The sequence below is a fragment of the Synchiropus splendidus genome, chromosome 2 (genome assembly GCF_027744825.2).
Source record: "Synchiropus splendidus isolate RoL2022-P1 chromosome 2, RoL_Sspl_1.0, whole genome shotgun sequence".
Taxonomy (NCBI): domain Eukaryota; kingdom Metazoa; phylum Chordata; class Actinopteri; order Syngnathiformes; family Callionymidae; genus Synchiropus; species Synchiropus splendidus.
In genome coordinates this window covers 883,544-906,432 of record NC_071335.1, presented here as the reverse complement: position 1 = coordinate 906,432, position 22,889 = coordinate 883,544, and the positions used below count along the sequence as shown (strand labels likewise).

General features: G+C 42.6%; 1 long non-coding RNA gene across 1 annotated transcript; it reads right to left on the bottom strand.

Moving 5' to 3' along the window:
• Positions 1-16,666: 16,666 nt before the first annotated feature.
• LOC128754508 (uncharacterized) lies at positions 16,667-21,042 on the bottom strand. The gene is made up of 3 exons (XR_008413924.1): positions 20,832-21,042; positions 20,625-20,743; positions 16,667-17,273 (listed from the first exon to the last, which is right to left on the bottom strand). It is a non-coding gene; the product is annotated as an uncharacterized LOC128754508 (long non-coding RNA).
• Positions 21,043-22,889: the final 1,847 nt, after the last annotated feature.

Below are 22,889 nucleotides of genomic sequence, written 5' to 3'. Positions count from 1 at the left end.
GGCTCAAAGAACGCTGGCTTCTATGTGACTTTACCATCAAACGCCAGTGCAAGAGTTTTTAAAGACAACTCGATTGGTACTTTCCGTGTTGATTTAGCATAACATATCGATTTAAACGGAAAATGGGAGGTTGCTTTGACGGAGATTACATGCCCTCACACATGGCATAATATTCCAGAGGATGCGGCGTCATTTTACTGGACACCGAACCCTGGAGGACCTGATTCCAACACAAACACGGTTCCCACGAGAGGTTCAGATTTAGATGCTAACACGTCGCGGCGGCATAAAGATGAATTTCATACAGCCATGGCGAGACTTAGGGCTCCGGATCCTGACGCCAGCGCCTCAGCTCAGAGGAAAAAAGACAAATCGCGAGGGGTTGATTGACATTTCAAAACTGCGGGAACAGATATTTCCAAACTGAAGTTCAAGGGTGGATATTACAGCTCGGTCAGAACCTAGTGCTTTTTAACTCTCCTTTGGCTTACATGCTAGGTGTAGAGCCTGGTAACTGGATCCATTTTTGCGAGTTCAGAGCGCCCCGTCCAGTTGATTTAAAAGCGGGGTTTTACCATCTCTTCTGTTACAGCGACGTTGTAAAGAGACGCCCTCCAGGACGACGTGTAACACAGAGCTCTAATAAACGTACAAACAAAAAAAGAAAGAAGTCAGTTGACAGAAGCAAACGGGCCAAGAGGAAGTCCAGAGGGAGCTCTGATATATTTTAAAAAACCTTATATACAGTAACATGGCACTCATACACCAGAAATCTGCTGAATGCACATTGGCAGAACTGGATTTATTCACGCCGCCGGTGACGCAGCTTTCCATCGAGGACAAAGTTTACACTGAAATTGCTCCAGTAGCCGCTATCAGCGATGGAGGACCGATTGAGTTTTTTATATCGGGAGACTGCGAAAAGTATCTAGACCTAAATGACACCCTTCTGCACGTGCGTGCAAGATTTACTAACGCCGATGGCACACCGCTGGCTAATGACGCAGCAGTCAGTCTCATCAATTACCCTCTAAACACAATCTTTGAGCAGTGCGAATGATTTCGCAGTCCAGTTCCACTCACTCATACAGAGCTATGATCGAAACACTCAACTTTTCAGGCGATACTCTTAAAACACAGTTTAGCGCCGGTCTTTTTTACCAAGACACACTTGGGTCAGTTGACTTGATCATCACTGTAAACGGTCCCAACACTGGCCTTAATAAAGGGCCAGAATTCACGAGAAGATCCAGAGAAGTACATCTTCTCGGTCCTCTCCACAGCGACATATTTTTCTGTGAGAGACTGTTATTAAACTCGGTCGATTTAAGAATTAAACTCACCAGGGCGAATGATGCCTTCTGCCTGACCGGACCCCGCGATTCCAACTTTCTTCTGAAAATCCTCGGCGCCTCTCTGTTTGTGAAGAAAGTCACTGTTTCACCAGCTGTGGGAATAGGTCATGCAGCGGGTTTGTTAAAAGGAAATGCTCTCTACCTTCTCTCACGAGTCAATGTAAAAACATACTCCATTCCAGAAAACTCAAGAATATGCACCCAGGAGAATTTATTTCTGGGTTCAATACCTAAATACATGGTTTTAGGGATGGTGCATCATGAGGCATTTAACGGTAGGAAGATCTCTCCCCGTTTTTCATCATTACGATACTGAATATCTAGCACTCTGTCAGGATGGCCGACTGATCCCCGCAAAAGCTTTTCAACCTCAGTTTAATAACAGTATAGCGGTCAGAGAGTTTTATAACATGATTGTAGCTACAGGAAGAAATTTGAAGGATCTACCCTTAAGCATTGACCGCGAAGGTTTTAACGGTGGTTATTCACTGTTTGCATTTAATCTCAATCCAGCCGACGGCAACGACGCTCTCTCCCCTGTGTCAAATGGGAATTTAATACTGGAGATGAGATTCAGAGTACCCTTACCAAACACCCTAACACAAAATGTGTACGCTTGTTATGATTCCATTCTGGAGATTGATGCGAAAAGACAAGTGCTGGTGGACTACTATTAAAAAATTATGGATAGTCTCCAGTTACAGAGGCTGCTGAGAGGTCTTTTGGGCGACACATTTTATGGTGTATGACCGTCGGATAAGTTGCCTCAATTGACACACCCCCTCAGACTGCCTGCATATTTCATTGTCAACACACATCCGGCACATAAACCAGGAGAGCAGTGGCTGGCTTTAAGTCTCGAAGAAGACGGTAGAACAACTTTCTTTGACTCATTTGGAATGGGACCCTACTTTGCACATTACCCTGAAAATATTTTAAAGTTTCTCAAGAAACATTCAGGCGACATCAAGTACAACAATGCTCAACTACAGCACCCTCTATCGTTTGTATGTGGTCATCATTGCGTCTTCTACCTCTGTTATCGTGCTTGAGGGCTGTCTATCGAAGAAGTATTATGTCTTTACAGTGACGATACCAAAATGACCTCTTGGTAAACAACTTTGTGAAAGGACATCAACAATGTCTAAAAAGATGTGCACACTTTCCGTGGAAACAACAAAACTGTTCTCTTCTGTATTTTAAAGACTATTGTAACGTGTGACTAATCTTATTTTGTTTGTGCGTGTGTTTAAAAAAAAATCTGTAATCTCATAGTAATTCAATAAAACATTTTATTGATGAAAAGACAATAACTGTGTACAAGACAATTATTCAGGAAACCCATCGATGTGTTAGAGACAATTTCTTCCCTTTGGTCATTACTCGCATCAAGCGTCGTTGAGGTGTCACTTTAGGGTCCTTTGGGTCGGGAGACCAGCTCTCAGCTATACTTTTCTTTCGCGAGATAGACTTCGATTTAAGTCTCTGATATTGAGCCCTCGCTTCAGGATTGGACAGCAGTGTGAGAGGGATGTTTAGCTTTAATAATGAGATGAGAAACTTGGACCATCCCTCAGGTAATGATGAACTTGTTTTCTTATACGGTTGGGAAAGGTACTTGAATATATCACACGAGACCCTTTTACAGCATTTCCTTCATACATAAATTGGCCATTCATATTCCAACCATCACCGTTTTTGGATATCCTCAGGATAATGTAATGTATATGATAATGCATATATACTTTTGACGGAAGGCTATTTAGAATATCCTTACCCAAGTCATCTGTAACAGAGGGTGTTTTTAGAACACTTTCGACACGACTGTCAGAGTCGTGGGGATGATCGCTGACTCCGTCTCGTTTTAAAGTCAGAGTTACTCTCCTTTGGTCTCTCTGATCCTGTTTTGTAAAGGTTAAATATCTCTGCAATAGAGCATCATACTTTTTAATCTTCTCATACGAGTTTAATTGAGAATCATTTAGAATGGTCCTCATCTTCTCATTCAGTTCGTCTTCGGCAGTTTCACGGATGTGGGAGGTTGGAGGTTGGTGATAACTGGTTAATTTGCTGAGGAGAGACGAGATACATTTTCTGGATAGTCTTCATAGTGTTTTACTTCTTTACAAGTCCTCCTATTAGATTCCCAATGATTGGAACGGCAGCCGATAGCAACGGCAACAGGGATCCTCCCGATTGCTTTTTAAGAATCCTTCATTTACGCTTCACGCACGCCTTTTTATTAGCCAAGAGTCTGATGTTTTTCTTCTGTTTTTTTCAGTTTTTTGTACTGAGCCTGCGACAACGGTAAAAAAGAAAAAAAAAAAAAAAAATCTGTCAAATCTGCCGAGGCCTGCCTCCAATTTTCCGCCCACCACGCTGGAATCCCAGGCAGCCTTAGTCCAGCCGAGCATTTGATGTTGCCACTCAACATTTGATGGAGAACAGGGTGGCTTTGAAAATTGAGTGTAAACTTGCCTGCCAAGTTTGACGTGAAGAAGGAGGGGACGGCGCTGGTGGGGAAGAGGAAAAGTGGGGAGACAAGGAAAAAGCCGCTGGATGGAAAGCAGCTGCTGACGGCTGGAAAACATCATTTTAAACGGACCCAAATGTGGCACTGGAAACCGGTGCCAAGTAGTCAGCGTTTCATTTTGCTGATGCATAGTAGAGCTGGAGACGATGTTTAGAAGAAGGCATAAACCTCCATTATTCTGAGGAAATAACCTGGAGTCTCCCTCAAACGTGACTCAGTTAAGCTTTCTTCATTCACACTGGAGCTGAGGCAGTGGGCAAAATCATGCTATCAGTCCTGTAGCTGTGAGGACCGACAACAGAGAGGATTCTGACAAACATGACGAATGAGTTCCTGCACTCGGCTTCTCCTCGCTCGCGAGAACCATGAAGCAGCCACACTGTACTGGCGCCTTGCGTCATTATTCAAAGGCAACATGATGGAATGCGTCAACTTTTTACCCTCATGTTGGCTTCTGACAAGTTCTGACAACTTAAATTAGGGTTTGCTTGTTATTCTACACTTTGAGTCGCTGAAAATCTAAGCAAAAAGCTGAAACATCAGAAGGTACAACAGGAATGTACGCGATTGCTTGTCAGTCTACCTGTGTCCTGCGTGTCATTTTGCAGTAACTAAGGTACACAGCTACAGCAAATCCTGCTGCCTTTGATCTTTGGCGTATGTTTCTGTTTAGCCCAGAATTTCATTCAAAAATTAAGAAGTGCAAGAGGGAGCAGCTGAGCTTGAAGCTTGGGAATCTAAACACACTCTGAAGGCATTAAATAGTAACCATGCAGCTCGAGGTGACACTGAAGTCAGCATGTCCCGTGGCACATCCTGATGTCCTGAGCACTGTGTCATGTGGAGGAAGATGGAGGTTGAGGCTATGCCATGGGGTGGCACTTTAAGTCTAAATACTCTCATGTCACCAGGACTTTGTGATGTGTTTAAGTCTTGAGGAGATATTTGAGTAAAGAGAGAACCAGGTCTCAAGACTCAATCAAAATAAAGTAATCAATCACTCGTCCATACTCTTCCATTTCAGCATCAGAACCTTGGGATAGTAGTGGGATAAGTCACTCACCACCCCATTATTTAAAACAGCGGAGAAGTTTATGAATCCAAAGTATTTTGAATGAAAGACAGAACAAAGTGAGAAGCCTATTCATCAGCCCCTATTTACCTCTGAGTCATATTCATGAAAAGCAATGACCTCACTCCTTGTTGGCTCAGGCAACAGGTAAGTGAAGAGGCTGAACCGGTCGTGTTCAAACTAATGACTGCTGAGGGCAGACCGATGACGGTAAAGTGAAACTTTTTTTTCAAAACATTCAGGGTGATCTCACCGAGAGCTTGAATAAAGTCTAAAGTTAAGGAGAACTATGCATCAAAATGTCTTTACGTTTCTTTGATGGAGCATGGTATTGTTCCTTCAGTAAACCTGCGTTTCTTTTTTTACGCGCTGACATAACTTAAGCAGACGTTTTTGGTATGTACACAGTGTGACGTTGATGAGGAAGTATCCCAGTCCTTAGTCTGTAGCGTTCTGGACATGAGGGTGTTAGATCAACAATTACGTGCCTGTGAGCGCCAGCTGTAGTGTCTTCAATGCTTTCTAGAAAGAAAGCTCTTTGAGACGGTTAAACCTGTTGAGCAAGAACTTTCATCTGCATTTTATTGCTATTCTTAAACAATACAAAGTAATTGCCATTCAGACTAATAGTACGACTATATTGACCACGATGAAATAAGTTTTGCGTCAGCATTATAACACTCGTATTTTTATGTTGTCTGTACTGGGTAAAAATTCGAACAACCTCAGGGTTTTCAGAAGCTTCAAAAAAACATTGTCAAGAATAATCAAATGTTTTCTATCAGAAGGAAATACATCTTCATTTTCAAAAGATTCATGTAAACCTTCAATGAATTTGACATTTTTATTCATCTTTTGCAATTCACTGTACATAGGTTGAAAAGAAGTATAAATCCATACAATATTTACATTGACATCATCCATGACATGTTCACAATTTTCAAGTATACATTTTACAAAATGGGTCTTTCCTGACCCTGATGGTCCCACCCCAACGTGGATCGAAATTAATTTATTCCATAATGACCCCTCATCCACTCAAAACTCAGAACCCAAAAGGTTTGGTTGTGCCGTCCGATAACAATCGCCTCTTATCGTACACGACCCGGAGTTTTTTCGTAACTGATCTGTTTTTTAAAGTGATGTTCTTTTTATCCCTCACAATGATGTGTTGACGGGTCTCAAGCACGCCGTCAGGAGAATACTCTAAAAACAAGTCATCCAGTGTCACCACAAACAACGGGGAACCCTTTACACATGACTGTTAGATTGTGGATGAAAGGTTTGAGGCCATCCTGAAAGAGGGATCATTGTTCAAGTTTTTTGATCCTCAGATTATCAATTAATGTGTTAATATTCTTCTGCGAGACGTACAGTTACTCTCTCCTCACTGGCATCAACAAGAAATATCTGTAAGGTCTCCTGCTGGTCCAGAACTCAATCATTGTTTCTCTGAATGAGCACCTTTGAACACATGTGTAACTTGTTGAATCGCCCAGGTTCTAGGTCTAAACTGAGGATACCACATATTGTTGTACTTGTTATTTAGAAACAATACAATACAAGGGACCTGCCATGATGTATGGTTGAGAGACTGCTACACAGGCAGACAAGCAGAGTCACATGTGTCTGAATTGATGGCCTGGTTTTCATAGGCGGAGTGAGCATCTAAGATCAAGATGGAGGTCGCCGATTTGTGATGGCTACTAGTGAGGAACAGATAAAATGTCATACATTGAAGATTTTGCAAGCTACTCACAAACATTCAACATAAATATTTGCCTGCATTCAACTTTTAATTTTCAATTTTTATCATTTCTATCTTTTGCAGGAGATAACTATTCCATCACTTATGTTTAAACCACATCATAGTGAGAATATATTCCAACAGCATTAGATTTAGCTCTTTCAAAATTTCAGATTTTGTTCAAGGATATTGTCGATATCCATTTGCCTTTGGAATTAATTGAGATTCCTTGCAAAAGTATCCTATTGACGCAAATGTTGACAGTAACGTTTGAAAATCGTAACATGGTCCTAGAAATTGCAGCACCTTCAAGAGTTTCTCCACAACCAACAGAAACACTACATCATTACAAAATATAACCCAAAAAGTACTGTAGTAACATGCAAACATGAACGTCAGTCTACACTTTGACTCCAAAGATCCAGTGGAAAAGCCTCATAGAACTTCATATCCAATATGTGTTCCTTCCTTCCGTTTAAAGTTCTTAAAGATGTTGATGAGATGTTTATGAGATGTTCATACAAATTCTACCAAGAAGAACACACCCAAACCAATGACAAGCATTGTCTAGGAGTTGTAAGTGATATGTTCATCAATTCCGCATTTACCTACGGATGCGTAGATCCAACAAGTCCAACATTTCCCCGCTGTGGGACAAATAAGGGGCACTCTGTGCTCAAGATTCAAGATTGTATTAATCACCGTGGTCACCCTCGACATTTTGGGTCCTCTCATTTGAAATGATATTTTCTATGTTCATATTTCGTCGTATGCAGATACACTTTAAAACTTAACTGACTGATGGATGGATAGGTAGATGCAAGTTCATAAAAAGGAATAAAAGCCTTCTGCAGGATTCAGTGCCTCATTGAGAGACTACTAGCGTAAAAAAAAAAAAAAAAAATGCTTCCACGCAATTCGTACACCTTGTGAATGTAAACAGATAGAAGATAAAATACTATCCAGCTTGAAGATATGTAAAGAAAATGTAAGTCTAGGACGATTAAAAATGAAAAAACTGAACGTATGTCAGAAACTACAATGTCAACCCTGTGATTTGTTGTTTGTCAGTTAAAATTGGCAGTGATTAGTAAAAAGTTTTACTTGTAAAAAAAAATATATATATATATATATATATATATATATATATATATATATATATATATATATATATATATATATATATATATATATATATATATATATATATATATATATATTTCATACTATTTCATGAAAAAAGCGGGGGTTTGTGACTGGTAGCGAAAATAAAAAGTTCTTGACATCTCAAAAGTTATACATCTTTTATGTTTTTCAAATTTGACAAATGGCTGAACAAATGAAAAAAGTTTGTCAAAATTTTTAAATAAAGTATATCTAGTTTCTAATAATATTTCTAATAATATTCATCTATTTATCCTATCGTAGATGGTTGTACAAAAACGTCAGGCTTTAATTCAGGATTACTAATACAATTTGTGTAAACAGACAGTTTCAGGTACATGAAAAGATTAAGAAGATTGGGAACATGCCAACACGTTTGTACATACTAAAATGGCTTGTTGTCTTATAGTGAGAATGGAATGTCTTAAATTTGATGCACGTGTGTGTGTGTGTGTGTGTGTTGAGAATCTAATGGATGGAGAAAAGCTTGAAGTAAAAGGAAAAATGTACTTACAGACTTCGGTGCTGCGATTATATTTTATAAGATGAACAGCCAGCCTACCAAAACTATTCTTTTATGGTTACTTGAGAACACAGACAAAACAGACAAGACAAAACCAGTTTCACAAACCTACAATGTCAACCAGTTTAACAAACAACTGGCAAAGTTGTTTGTTTTTAAAACACTGAAAAAAAAGTTTTAATATTTGAGACACAGGTGATAAATAATAACTGAGAATACACCTGTAACTTGTGAAAAAAATATGAAAATACAACATCTGAATTTGTTCACAAGCTTTACTTCAGCATTAAAATTTTGTGAAAATGAACAACAGAAACACTATTTTTTAAAATGGAAAGATTTAATCTAAACACTCGGGTTACTTTTTTATAATTCTCAATTCATACATTCAAAGTTTCACCTCAGCTCGAAGCAGGTTAGTCTCTGGATCTGATCTAACTATCACATATGATGTTGGAGTAATTGCGTCATTGAGTTTCCTCCGCAGGGTGGCTGAGTGCACCCTTAGAGATAGGGTGAGGAGTTCGGTCATCCGGGAGGAGCTCGGGGTGCAGCCGCTGCTCCTCCACGTCTAGAAGAACCAGTTGAGGTGGCTCGGGCATCTGATCCGGATGCCCCCTGGACGCCTCCCTGGGGAGGTGTTCCGGACATGTCCTACCTTGAGGAGACCCCGGGGAAGACCCAGGTCTCGCTGGAGAGATTATGTCTCCGGTCTGGCCTGGGAACGCCTAGGATCCCCCGGGAGGAGCTGGAGGAGGTTTGTGCGGACCGGGAAGTTTGGGCTTCCCTGCTCCAAATGCTGCCTCCACGACCCGACCCCGATAAGCGGTAGAAGAAGGTGAAGGTGAAGGTAATTGCGTAATGCATGCATAATTGGTTGATTCATCCTGATAATACAAACTATGATATTTGTTTTTATCCTTTGGTGCAACTTTTAAAGAGTTAAAACATTCAATTACTTCTACACTTGTTGCCTGGTTTTGAATAGATTTTTTAATTTTTTTTTTTTAATTAGCATTTTTAAAAATGCTAAACACAAAATGCACACTACAAAACTAACATGTCGCACCGTACTGCTCCCGCATTTGGCTATTTTCACCTGAAAATAAAGAATGAAGACACATTTAAATCAATGAAAAGCATGGCTTGTAATATACACATTTTAGCCACTTGTAAGGCAAAAAAATAAAATAAAATAAAATTAAGGGTTAACATACTTTGGATATTTCTACACTACTTGTCTTACTAGCGATAGCATCAAGTATAAATGAATGTTCATTCAATGAATGTTCTGTCCCTCCTACATTGTAGATGTGTTACATGACAAGTTATAGGACGTTTGTATAGCTATTGTATCGCATTGCTTCACAATTGTTACATTGCAGGAACACATTCAGTCATTTCATCTTGCATGATATAGGGACTGAAAAGAAGCAGAGTGAAGAACAGTTCTTGTAACTTATTCTCACTTTCCCTCATTTTTGCCACAGTGTTTGCGTGTCGCTGTGTGAGTGTTAAGTTTGTTGTGTGTTAAGGTCTATTTTGCGCTCTCGAAGGCTCAAACGTTGTGTTGCTCAGTCTGGTCTGATCTAAATGTCACAGCTAATGATGAAGTAATTTTGTACTGCTTGCACGTTTGATCGTTTTACCCTTAAATTACAGGGTACAGTGCAAACTAAAAGTAGTCCATTTTTTTTTTTTACCTTTAGTGTGACTAGATTTTTTTTGAAAAGCATGACTCAGTCAAGCAACGACTGATGAAAATAGAATGTTTCTATATTTTATCGTCTGACTTGAAACAGCATCATGTAACTTTAAAATAATAAAATCTCTCTTTGTTCCAGCTCCAGAGGTCCTTCCATCGCCACCAGAAGGTTATCGGCTGACTCGAATCTAATATTAGAAGTGACAATGCATCTAGTACATAATATCATGAGATATTAACAGAAGCTTATAAATGATTAAATATATTTACCTGTATCACTCTGCGTTAATTATTACCCAGAGGGGTAATAATTCCTATAAAAGAAGAGATGAATATGATAAACCAACATGACAAAGTTTCTATAATAGTTTTTTATATTCACCTATAAAGCATCCGTGGCTAGACTGGTATCTATTGAAGGGAGCACTGCAGTCGGATCCGCGTGTACGCCACCGTCTTCAAAAGTTGGTCGCATTATTGCTCGAATAATGAAATCTTTTTACTTGTATCACTCTGCGTTAAATGAATGTCACACAGATGGGTGACGACATCTGTGAATGAAAAGAGATGTGATAAACATGACATAACGTTTTATATAATACTTATAATACTTGTATATGTAGATACACAGATATACTGTATATATATATAGATATATTCACCTATGGCGTGCAGAGGAAGAGGCATCCATATCGAGACTGGAGTCCGTTTGAAAAGGAGTCCGATGAAGTTCTGGCAGGCCTGGTCAACAGCAAAGGTTACCCCTGAACTGATGTAAAATGTGGTCAGAATCAGGGTCATCGAAATACTCCATTTGTGTTAGGTCTTTTGTTGATTTTGGATAAAACAATGTTGGAAGAGCTCAGCATTTGCTAGATAGCTCAGAGGTGTGAACTTTTTCCCCTGTCAAATGATGCTATTTGGAAAGGAGGGGTGTGTGTGTGTGTGTGTGTGTGTGTGTGTGTGTGTGTGTGTGTGTGTGTGTGTGTGTGTGTGTGTGTGTGTGTGTGTGTGTGTGTGTGTGTGTGTGTTGTCTGAAGACAGCGAGGTTTGCCTTCAGACAGACCTCTCTGTCTTCAGATTGTCTCTTTTGAAGATTCAACCGGCCGGGAAAGAACTCACATCTCCTCAGCAAATTAACCCGTATCATGGACTCTGTTTCAGTGTCTGAGAAAGAGTCAGGCCTAGTGACTGTTGTTCCCCCCCTGTTTGACCTCATTTTTGAAAGTATTTCCTGAGTAAGTAAAAAATCACTCACACAGGGTATAAAATTAAATAGACCGATTCAACAGAAACTCATATGAGTCGGATAGCTGTGTCATTTGAACTAATGCTGAAAACTAAAAGTATTTCTTTCTTTTGTTTTATCCCTGTTCACTCAACCTTATTTTCTGAAAAACTAAAAATATTTCTTTCTTTTGTTTTATCCTTTCATCGCTTTACCCTAGTTTCTGAAATCTAAAAGTTTTTCTCTCTTTTGTTTTATCCTTGTTCACTCAACCTTATTTTTTTGAAAACTAAAAGTATTTCTTTCATTTGTTTTATCCTTTCATTGCTTGACCCTAGTTTCTGAAAACTAAAAGTATTCCTCCCTTTTGTTTTATCCTTGTTCACTGAATGTTATTTTCTGAAAAACTAAAAGTATTTCTCAAACAAGTAGAAATTATCTGTTTTAAACACATTTTGAAAAAATGGTGCATGAGTTGGGTAGCTGTGTCATTTGAACTATTAGTGAAGACTAAAAAAGTGTTTTGTTTCTCCTGTGTTATCTTTAAGAAATATTTCAAGAATGAAAAACTGTTTCATAAGATGTTAAATAACTTCTAAAATGTTTAAACCAGAAATAATATTGTAGCTACTAACACTGTGAGGATGCAGCTGACCCCTCCCATGCATCACACAGGATGTAGCATCCGCCCTCGACCTTCATTATTTTCCTTCCTGTCATAAAACAAGGGGAATGGTTATTATTTTAATTTCCTGTTGATATAAAAAAGGGGGAGGGTTATTATTTTAACTTCTTGTTGATAGAAACAAAGGGGGAGGGGTTTTATTACCTCCGGAAGGGGAAGGGTTTATTACCTCCGGGGGCCATAAATCAATACAGGTTTGACATTTTGTGGTTTCCTTCTTCTCTCTGATGATGGATATACCCCCACAGCTCCACTCCCTATGACTTATCCTGAGAGTTTTCAATCGTTCCTTATTATTATTATCCTTATTATTTCTCTTTGACTGTAGTCCGAGCGTAGCGGAGATGGGAGAACCTTGGGCTAATGTGGAGATGAACTCGCCGGGGCTCCGCCCTTAACTCCAGGTCCGCCATGCAGGTCAACTTGAGTAGGTGGAGAGAGTATCCTCACCACATAGTCTGACCTGAGATAAACCATGTGGAGTGCAAACAGGACAGAACTTCAACGTCCAGACCTCACGCCTTAAAGATTGCAGCCGAACCGTGGTGGCCACCACTGCGGATAAGTGCGCAGGAGAAGCGTCGCCAAAGTAGGTGAAGATTGACCGGTGGCCTGTCTCATATCAAAGAGGGGTGGCGTGCCAAGAGACCTGCTGCTATCTCCACACGCCAGGTCTCACGCCAGTCCTGCCTACTAGACGTCTTGCGCCAACGACCTCACCCCCAAGGTCCCTGCTCTGGCAACTACACAGGGGAACCTAAAGCCATCCCATAGCCACAGCACTTGTTTGAGACCAACGTGGATGAACACAATTGGCACAAATTAAACGTCCACATTTGAAGGGAAAACTCGCCAGTGGAGAAACGTTTGGCCCATGACGAAGCGCTGCGGAAGAGAATGATTCTTTCATCTATTGACCAGAGCTGCTGGAAGTACCTGTAAACAGGACAACATGAGGCAAAGAAGAAGCTGCTACGTCAGACAAATAGAAATCTGCAAAAGTTGAGGCGGAACCCGAGGAGGCTGCTCGGCCGGTTTCTGCCAAAGAAACTCCTCAGAAGGCAGCTATGGATGTTGCCCCTTTTTACCACCTGCCAGAGCCACCCACATCTTATCTGTTTTCCTGACGGCCTAGACTCCATTCACACTAGCTCTCGACCTCACGGGACACACCTTGTGCAAGTGCCAGTGGTTCTCATCCGGGTGGGGGGTAGGACAGAAAGCCTTCACCGAAAAATTGCTGACCTCAGAAGAGGCACAAAGAAATTTGGGAAAAAAGACTAATCGAGAAGACACGTAGTTCTCCAAACCCTCCTGATGGAGGGCAGGACAAGTAGGAGAGCTGCTTTGTAAGCCACCAGCTCCAAAGGAGCCTGATCAAGTGGCTCGAAGGGAGCTTCAAAGAGAGACTTTAATACCAATTCAAGATCCCAATAGGGGCAGATGTGTCTGGAGGTGGGTCTTAACTGGACTAACAGTGGATGTTTACCCAACGGACAGCAGTCCACACCCATTGAGCATTATATACTTTGAGTGTTGCGGGTGCTTCAGCATTTCGAATAGTGAACTGCACCTCAGGGGGGCAGAGGACTGACTGCTAGCCTTGAAGTAGCCATGCCATGTTATATTTTATAAGATGAACAGCCAGCCTACCAAAACTATTCTTTTATGGTTACTTGAGAACACAGACAAAACAGACAAGACAAAACCAGTTTCACAAACCTACAATGTCAACCAGTTTAACAAACAACTGGCAAAGTTGTTTGTTTTTAAAACACTGAAAAAAAAGTTTTAATATTTGAGACACAGGTGATAAATAATAACTGAGAATACACCTGTAACTTGTGAAAAAAATATGAAAATACAACATCTGAATTTGTTCACAAGCTTTACTTCAGCATTAAAATTTTGTGAAAATGAACAACAGAAACACTATTTTTTAAAATGGAAAGATTTAATCTAAACACTCGGGTTACTTTTTTATAATTCTCAATTCATACATTCAAAGTTTCACCTCAGCTCGAAGCAGGTTAGTCTCTGGATCTGATCTAACTATCACATATGATGTTGGAGTAATTGCGTCATTGAGTTTCCTCCGCAGGGTGGCTGAGTGCACCCTTAGAGATAGGGTGAGGAGTTCGGTCATCCGGGAGGAGCTCGGGGTGCAGCCGCTGCTCCTCCACGTCTAGAAGAACCAGTTGAGGTGGCTCGGGCATCTGATCCGGATGCCCCCTGGACGCCTCCCTGGGGAGGTGTTCCGGACATGTCCTACCTTGAGGAGACCCCGGGGAAGACCCAGGTCTCGCTGGAGAGATTATGTCTCCGGTCTGGCCTGGGAACGCCTAGGATCCCCCGGGAGGAGCTGGAGGAGGTTTGTGCGGACCGGGAAGTTTGGGCTTCCCTGCTCCAAATGCTGCCTCCACGACCCGACCCCGATAAGCGGTAGAAGAAGGTGAAGGTGAAGGTAATTGCGTAATGCATGCATAATTGGTTGATTCATCCTGATAATACAAACTATGATATTTGTTTTTATCCTTTGGTGCAACTTTTAAAGAGTTAAAACATTCAATTACTTCTACACTTGTTGCCTGGTTTTGAATAGATTTTTTAATTTTTTTTTTTTAATTAGCATTTTTAAAAATGCTAAACACAAAATGCACACTACAAAACTAACATGTCGCACCGTACTGCTCCCGCATTTGGCTATTTTCACCTGAAAATAAAGAATGAAGACACATTTAAATCAATGAAAAGCATGGCTTGTAATATACACATTTTAGCCACTTGTAAGGCAAAAAAATAAAATAAAATAAAATTAAGGGTTAACATACTTTGGATATTTCTACACTACTTGTCTTACTAGCGATAGCATCAAGTATAAATGAATGTTCATTCAATGAATGTTCTGTCCCTCCTACATTGTAGATGTGTTACATGACAAGTTATAGGACGTTTGTATAGCTATTGTATCGCATTGCTTCACAATTGTTACATTGCAGGAACACATTCAGTCATTTCATCTTGCATGATATAGGGACTGAAAAGAAGCAGAGTGAAGAACAGTTCTTGTAACTTATTCTCACTTTCCCTCATTTTTGCCACAGTGTTTGCGTGTCGCTGTGTGAGTGTTAAGTTTGTTGTGTGTTAAGGTCTATTTTGCGCTCTCGAAGGCTCAAACGTTGTGTTGCTCAGTCTGGTCTGATCTAAATGTCACAGCTAATGATGAAGTAATTTTGTACTGCTTGCACGTTTGATCGTTTTACCCTTAAATTACAGGGTACAGTGCAAACTAAAAGTAGTCCATTTTTTTTTTTTACCTTTAGTGTGACTAGATTTTTTTTGAAAAGCATGACTCAGTCAAGCAACGACTGATGAAAATAGAATGTTTCTATATTTTATCGTCTGACTTGAAACAGCATCATGTAACTTTAAAATAATAAAATCTCTCTTTGTTCCAGCTCCAGAGGTCCTTCCATCGCCACCAGAAGGTTATCGGCTGACTCGAATCTAATATTAGAAGTGACAATGCATCTAGTACATAATATCATGAGATATTAACAGAAGCTTATAAATGATTAAATATATTTACCTGTATCACTCTGCGTTAATTATTACCCAGAGGGGTAATAATTCCTATAAAAGAAGAGATGAATATGATAAACCAACATGACAAAGTTTCTATAATAGTTTTTTATATTCACCTATAAAGCATCCGTGGCTAGACTGGTATCTATTGAAGGGAGCACTGCAGTCGGATCCGCGTGTACGCCACCGTCTTCAAAAGTTGGTCGCATTATTGCTCGAATAATGAAATCTTTTTACTTGTATCACTCTGCGTTAAATGAATGTCACACAGATGGGTGACGACATCTGTGAATGAAAAGAGATGTGATAAACATGACATAACGTTTTATATAATACTTATAATACTTGTATATGTAGATACACAGATATACTGTATATATATATAGATATATTCACCTATGGCGTGCAGAGGAAGAGGCATCCATATCGAGACTGGAGTCCGTTTGAAAAGGAGTCCGATGAAGTTCTGGCAGGCCTGGTCAACAGCAAAGGTTACCCCTGAACTGATGTAAAATGTGGTCAGAATCAGGGTCATCGAAATACTCCATTTGTGTTAGGTCTTTTGTTGATTTTGGATAAAACAATGTTGGAAGAGCTCAGCATTTGCTAGATAGCTCAGAGGTGTGAACTTTTTCCCCTGTCAAATGATGCTATTTGGAAAGGAGGGTGTGTGTGTGTGTGTGTGTGTGTGTGTGTGTGTGTGTGTGTGTGTGTGTGTGTGTGTGTGTGTGTGTGTGTGTGTGTGTGTGTGTGTGTGTGTGTGTGTTGTCTGAAGACAGCGAGGTTTGCCTTCAGACAGACCTCTCTGTCTTCAGATTGTCTCTTTTGAAGATTCAACCGGCCGGGAAAGAACTCACATCTCCTCAGCAAATTAACCCGTATCATGGACTCTGTTTCAGTGTCTGAGAAAGAGTCAGGCCTAGTGACTGTTGTTCCCCCCCTGTTTGACCTCATTTTTGAAAGTATTTCCTGAGTAAGTAAAAAATCACTCACACAGGGTATAAAATTAAATAGACCGATTCAACAGAAACTCATATGAGTCGGATAGCTGTGTCATTTGAACTAATGCTGAAAACTAAAAGTATTTCTTTCTTTTGTTTTATCCCTGTTCACTCAACCTTATTTTCTGAAAAACTAAAAATATTTCTTTCTTTTGTTTTATCCTTTCATCGCTTTACCCTAGTTTCTGAAATCTAAAAGTTTTTCTCTCTTTTGTTTTATCCTTGTTCACTCAACCTTATTTTTTTGAAAACTAAAAGTATTTCTTTCATTTGTTTTATCCTTTCATTGCTTGACCCTAGTTTCTGAAAACTAAAAGTATTCCTCCCTTTTGTTTTATCCTTGTTCACTGAATGTTATTTTCTGAAAAACTAAAAGTATTTCTCAAACAAGTAGAAATTATCTGTTTTAAACACATTTTGAAAAAATGGTGCATGAGTTGGGTAGCTGTGTCATTTGAACTATTAGTGAAGACTAAAAAAGTGTTTTGTTTCTCCTGTGTTATCTTTAAGAAATATTTCAAGAATGAAAAACTGTTTCATAAGATGTTAAATAACTTCTAAAATGTTTAAACCAGAAATAATATTGTAGCTACTAACACTGTGAGGATGCAGCTGACCCCTCCCATGCATCACACAGGATGTAGCATCCGCCCTCGACCTTCATTATTTTCCTTCCTGTCATAAAACAAGGGGAATGGTTATTATTTTAATTTCCTGTTGATATAAAAAAGGGGGAGGGTTATTATTTTAACTTCTTGTTGATAGAAACAAAGGGGGAGGGGTTTTATTACCTCCGGAAGGGGAAGGGTTTATTACCTCCGGGGGCCATAAATCAATACAGGTTTGACATTTTGTGGTTTCCTTCTTCTCTCTGATGATGGATATACCCCCACAGCTCCACTCCCTATGACTTATCCTGAGAGTTTTCAATCGTTCCTTATTATTATTATCCTTATTATTTCTCTTTGACTGTAGTCCGAGCGTAGCGGAGATGGGAGAACCTTGGGCTAATGCGGAGATGAACTCGCCGGGGCTCCGCCCTTAACTCCAGGTCCGCCATGCAGGTCAACTTGAGTAGGTGGAGAGAGTATCCTCACCACATAGTCTGACCTGAGATAAACCATGTGGAGTGCAAACAGGACAGAACTTCAACGTCCAGACCTCACGCCTTAAAGATTGCAGCCGAACCGTGGTGGCCACCACTGCGGATAAGTGCGCAGGAGAAGCGTCGCCAAAGTAGGTGAAGATTGACCGGTGGCCTGTCTCATATCAAAGAGGGGTGGCGTGCCAAGAGACCTGCTGCTATCTCCACACGCCAGGTCTCACGCCAGTCCTGCCTACTAGACGTCTTGCGCCAACGACCTCACCCCCAAGGTCCCTGCTCTGGCAACTACACAGGGGAACCTAAAGCCATCCCATAGCCACAGCACTTGTTTGAGACCAACGTGGATGAACACAATTGGCACAAATTAAACGTCCACATTTGAAGGGAAAACTCGCCAGTGGAGAAACGTTTGGCCCATGACGAAGCGCTGCGGAAGAGAATGATTCTTTCATCTATTGACCAGAGCTGCTGGAAGTACCTGTAAACAGGACAACATGAGGCAAAGAAGAAGCTGCTACGTCAGACAAATAGAAATCTGCAAAAGTTGAGGCGGAACCCGAGGAGGCTGCTCGGCCGGTTTCTGCCAAAGAAACTCCTCAGAAGGCAGCTATGGATGTTGCCCCTTTTTACCACCTGCCAGAGCCACCCACATCTTATCTGTTTTCCTGACGGCCTAGACTCCATTCACACTAGCTCTCGACCTCACGGGACACACCTTGTGCAAGTGCCAGTGGTTCTCATCCGGGTGGGGGGTAGGACAGAAAGCCTTCACCGAAAAATTGCTGACCTCAGAAGAGGCACAAAGAAATTTGGGAAAAAAGACTAATCGAGAAGACACGTAGTTCTCCAAACCCTCCTGATGGAGGGCAGGACAAGTAGGAGAGCTGCTTTGTAAGCCACCAGCTCCAAAGGAGCCTGATCAAGTGGCTCGAAGGGAGCTTCAAAGAGAGACTTTAATACCAATTCAAGATCCCAATAGGGGCAGATGTGTCTGGAGGTGGGTCTTAACTGGACTAACAGTGGATGTTTACCCAACGGACAGCAGTCCACACCCATTGAGCATTATATACTTTGAGTGTTGCGGGTGCTTCAGCATTTCGAATAGTGAACTGCACCTCAGGGGGGCAGAGGACTGCCTGCTAGCCTTGAAGTAGCCATGCTTTGTTGGGGACACCCCTGGATCGGCGGACCCCTCATAATTTCTGCCCCCTGCTGCTGGACTGTTTGCAGGACTTGAACAGGTTGCAGCACACCCTCGTGTGAGTACTCCAGAACATCTCCCAGGACTCTGGAACTCCTATGAGGTCATCTTGACCACAAAGCTTAACCCCCAGCCTTGCAGTGTGGCCTGACCTGAGAACCATGGGCAATTACCATGGCCGTCCATACCGGACGTCTGACTGGCACCGCCGGCTCCTTTGTCAGACGGCTGTCAAGGAGATGCACGTTTTGCTGCACTAAACCGCCTGCAATGTCACCGGCTTTTCACTCCTCATGAAACGGCTCACTAGACGATGCTCGCCGACGGGGTGACCGTCCAGACCATTGTGTAGCATGGAAAGGGCTGCTACATATACCCATAATGTAGCACTGCACCGATGTTCATTAACCAGATGTTGGAGAAAAGAGAGGATTAGAGAATAGGTGCCGATTTTGGGGAGGCTGACAGGGTTCCACACCACTGGGGAAACAATGTCCATTTAGCATTGTATGCTCTGAGGGTTGACAGAGCTTTAGCGTTCTGAAGAATCAATGGGACATCCGGCATGTGACTGATTGTTAAGCCTGGAGAAGTCAAATCTTGAAGGGTCGTCCTTGTATTGGGGGAGCCCTCGGTGTTCCTGATGCTTGCAGAAGCGCTGACCTCGATGGAGGGAACTCCCAGGGGCCTTTGATCCGCATCTGACACATCTCCAGATACCAGCTGGAGCTGTCTGGAGCCACGAGAATCATTCTCACAGTCGGCAGCTGAATTCTCCTCATCAGAGAAAGAAGAAGGCAAGGAGGAGGAAGGGCAAACAGGAGGCCTTCTGAGTCCAGACTGAGTCCAGCATGACCCCACGAACGTCGTGCTCTGTCTGGGACTGGGACTCTGACTGGGAGTGCGCTTTTCAGGAGGTTTACTCTGTGTCTCAATAGCACGATGTGCTCCAACACCAAGCTGGTGTGCGCTCATGACTCCTGTTTCGACCTGGCTAGAATCAACCAGTACTCCAAGTACGTCAGAATTCGCAGACCTTGTCTCCTTAATGGATCGAGCCCCACCTCCACGCACTTTGGGAAGGTGCGAGGCACTAGAGTGCTGTATTAAACCTGACCCTCGAGCCCAAACCGGAAAAACTTTCTGTGACTCGGCCAAACCGTGTTGTGGAAGTTGGAGTGTGCAAGATCAAGATCCACTCTCACACTCTGACGCACTCCAGGAGTCTCGTGGTAGTCCAGAACCGCTGTCTGGTCACGAATTGGTTGAGGACACTGAGGTCCAGAACAGTTCTCCACTCTCCTGTCTTCTTGGGTTCCAGAAAGTACCAGGAGTAAAACCCAGTGTAAGAGGATCGCTTTGGCACTAGCTCGATTACTTCCTTTGACAGGAGAGCGCGGACCTCCTCCATCAGAAATGACCGCTGGTTCTCTGAGTTGACCCAGGTCCACTTGAAGTCGCGGAACCTGGGATTTGACTGTGAAACTGAAGGGCGTGTCAATGACCGAGTGTCTTCTCGATCCATATGGGCAGGTGGGGAGACATGCGCTTTCAATTCGGAAGATACTCTGTCAAGACAGGCGCCCTGAGCACAGGAACGTACCCGGCCTCCGGGGCAGGTCCAGGTCGAAAAGGCCATCGGTGCTCAGCGCCCAATGTTCTTCAAAAACAGACTCGCTTTTGTCAGCTGGGGAAGTAGGGTCCCAAACTTGCAGTGTACCTTGATCTGACACTGCAATTCTCCTAAGATGGACACCCGAGGGACCGGCCCAATCATCCTCAGAAAGAGATGACTCTCTCGATGACGATGTCTTGCTTGCCTACGAGAGGTTTGGAGTGCTGCAGAGAAAAGAATCACAGACAGACATCGGATCAGACATCGCACGAGGGAGCTGAGAACAGAACCGGTCTGGCATGCAGCGCCTACTGTGTGATGAAGTGGTGGCTTTCGCGGTCCTGTGGCGACCCCTGCTGGAAACTGGCAAGTCTGAATAATAAGAAGAGTTAATGGCAAAATTGAAACTCTCCCGACTTTTGGCAAGAACCGGGATCTGTTGAGAGACGGGAAAGAGTTATTTGACGCCTATGCTTCTTATTGTGGCGAAGCTGAAAAAAAACATAACTTCTTGGCTCCAGAAACTTCCCCGTCTCTAGAGACGATATCAAACAAAAACACATTTTGAAGCAGGATTCCGCATTGACTGGAACCGGAAGAGAACTTGGAGGGTGATAAACCCTAATTTTGGGCGCAGAAGAAACAGACCAAATACCAAAGTCATGCATCTTTTTTTTTTTTTTTTTGAGTTAGACTTTGGTTCAGATGCATACTTTTAGATACAAAGTTTTCTTCCTTCGCATTTGGAGGGTGCAGAGCTGAGAGACCGACTGGTCTCTCCAAGAGGAGCAGCGATGATCAGCGCGGCGATGATCCGGACGGCTGGGCTCACCCCTCCCCTTCGACCAGCGACGGTGTTCCCCCTGGGCGGCGGCTGTGTGAGGAGGCGCTGCGAGCAGAGCACCGACGGACTGTTGAATCTCCAAAATCTCTGGTGGAGTGAGAGAGGTTCTGCGATGGATGAGCCTGTCCACAGAGCTCATGAAGAGCCAGATCTCAAGCGCTATGAGCCGGTTGCAGACGGCGTAGACACCATTCCACTGCGCAATAGTGGCTCTGTCAGCGCCGGGTGGGAAGGTCACTCCTCAGGGGAGTAGTCGAGCTCCAGGGGCGAGGGTATCGCGCATCGCACATCGCGCATGACGGCTAAGCGAGATGAAACGCGGCGCCGCATATCCAAACCCTCCACCTGGCAGTAAGCTCTGTACCTGACCACGTGCGGTGCTAGTGCCAGTTTATTTATATTAATATATATATATATATATATATATATACTGGGTGAAGAACTAATTCAACCTGTCTGAAGTGAGAGTGAGAGTTGAGAGTTAGTAACATTTTTTTATTTTTGTCGGTCTGTAAACCATCTTTACTTTTCACTAACTACAAGCCACGTGCCCCCCACACTCTGAACAACCTTGCTCTTGCACAGGACCAGAACAACTTCTATTGTCGCTTTGAGCAGCCATTTTGCACCAACACCTCTGTGGTCTCTCCAGCCCCATGTTCCACTTTACAACAAAGGACTATGCTGTCTCTTAGTGACACAACTAAGATGAACGATGTCACTGAGACAGCAACGTCGATCACAGACACTTTTGATGAGCCACCCCCTCACCTCCCCCCTCTTCCTCTTTCTCTTGACATCATGGAGCAGGACGTGCGCACTCAGCTCAGGAGGCTGAACCTTCGGAAGGCGGCAGGTCCGGACAGAGTTTCCCCTGCCATCCTGAAGCATTGTGCTGCTGAGCTGGCTCCAGTGTTCACTGACATCTTCAATGCTTCCTTGGTGTCCTGTCATGTACCTGCCAGCTTTGAGTCCTCCAATACCATCCCTGTTCCCAAGAAGGCCAGGATCACAGGACTGAATGACTACAGACCGGTGGCACTGACGTCTGTGGTCATGAAGTCCTTTGAGCGCCTGGTTCTCTCTCACCTGAAATCTATCACTGCTTCTCACCTGGACTCATTGCAGTTTGCCTACAGAGCCAACAGATCTGTGGACGATGCAGTGAACCAGGCCCTTCATTTTGTTATGGAGCATCTGGACTGCCCAGGAACCTATGGCAGGATCCTGTTTATGGACTTAAGCTCTGCCTTTAACAAAATTCTTCCAGCTCTGCTTGAATACAAGCTTCGCCAGCTTGACGTGCCTGACTCCCTCTGTAGATGGATTACAGACTTCCTGACCAGCCGAAGTCAGTGTGTGCGGCTGGGGACGACTGTCTCCGACACTCGGACCCTCATCATCTGGTCTCCTCAGGGCTGTGTTCTCTCTCCGTGGCTCTTCTCTATGTATACTAACTGCTGCACCTCCAGCCACGAGTCCATGAAGCTGATCAAGTTTGCGGATGACACCACCATCATCAGGCT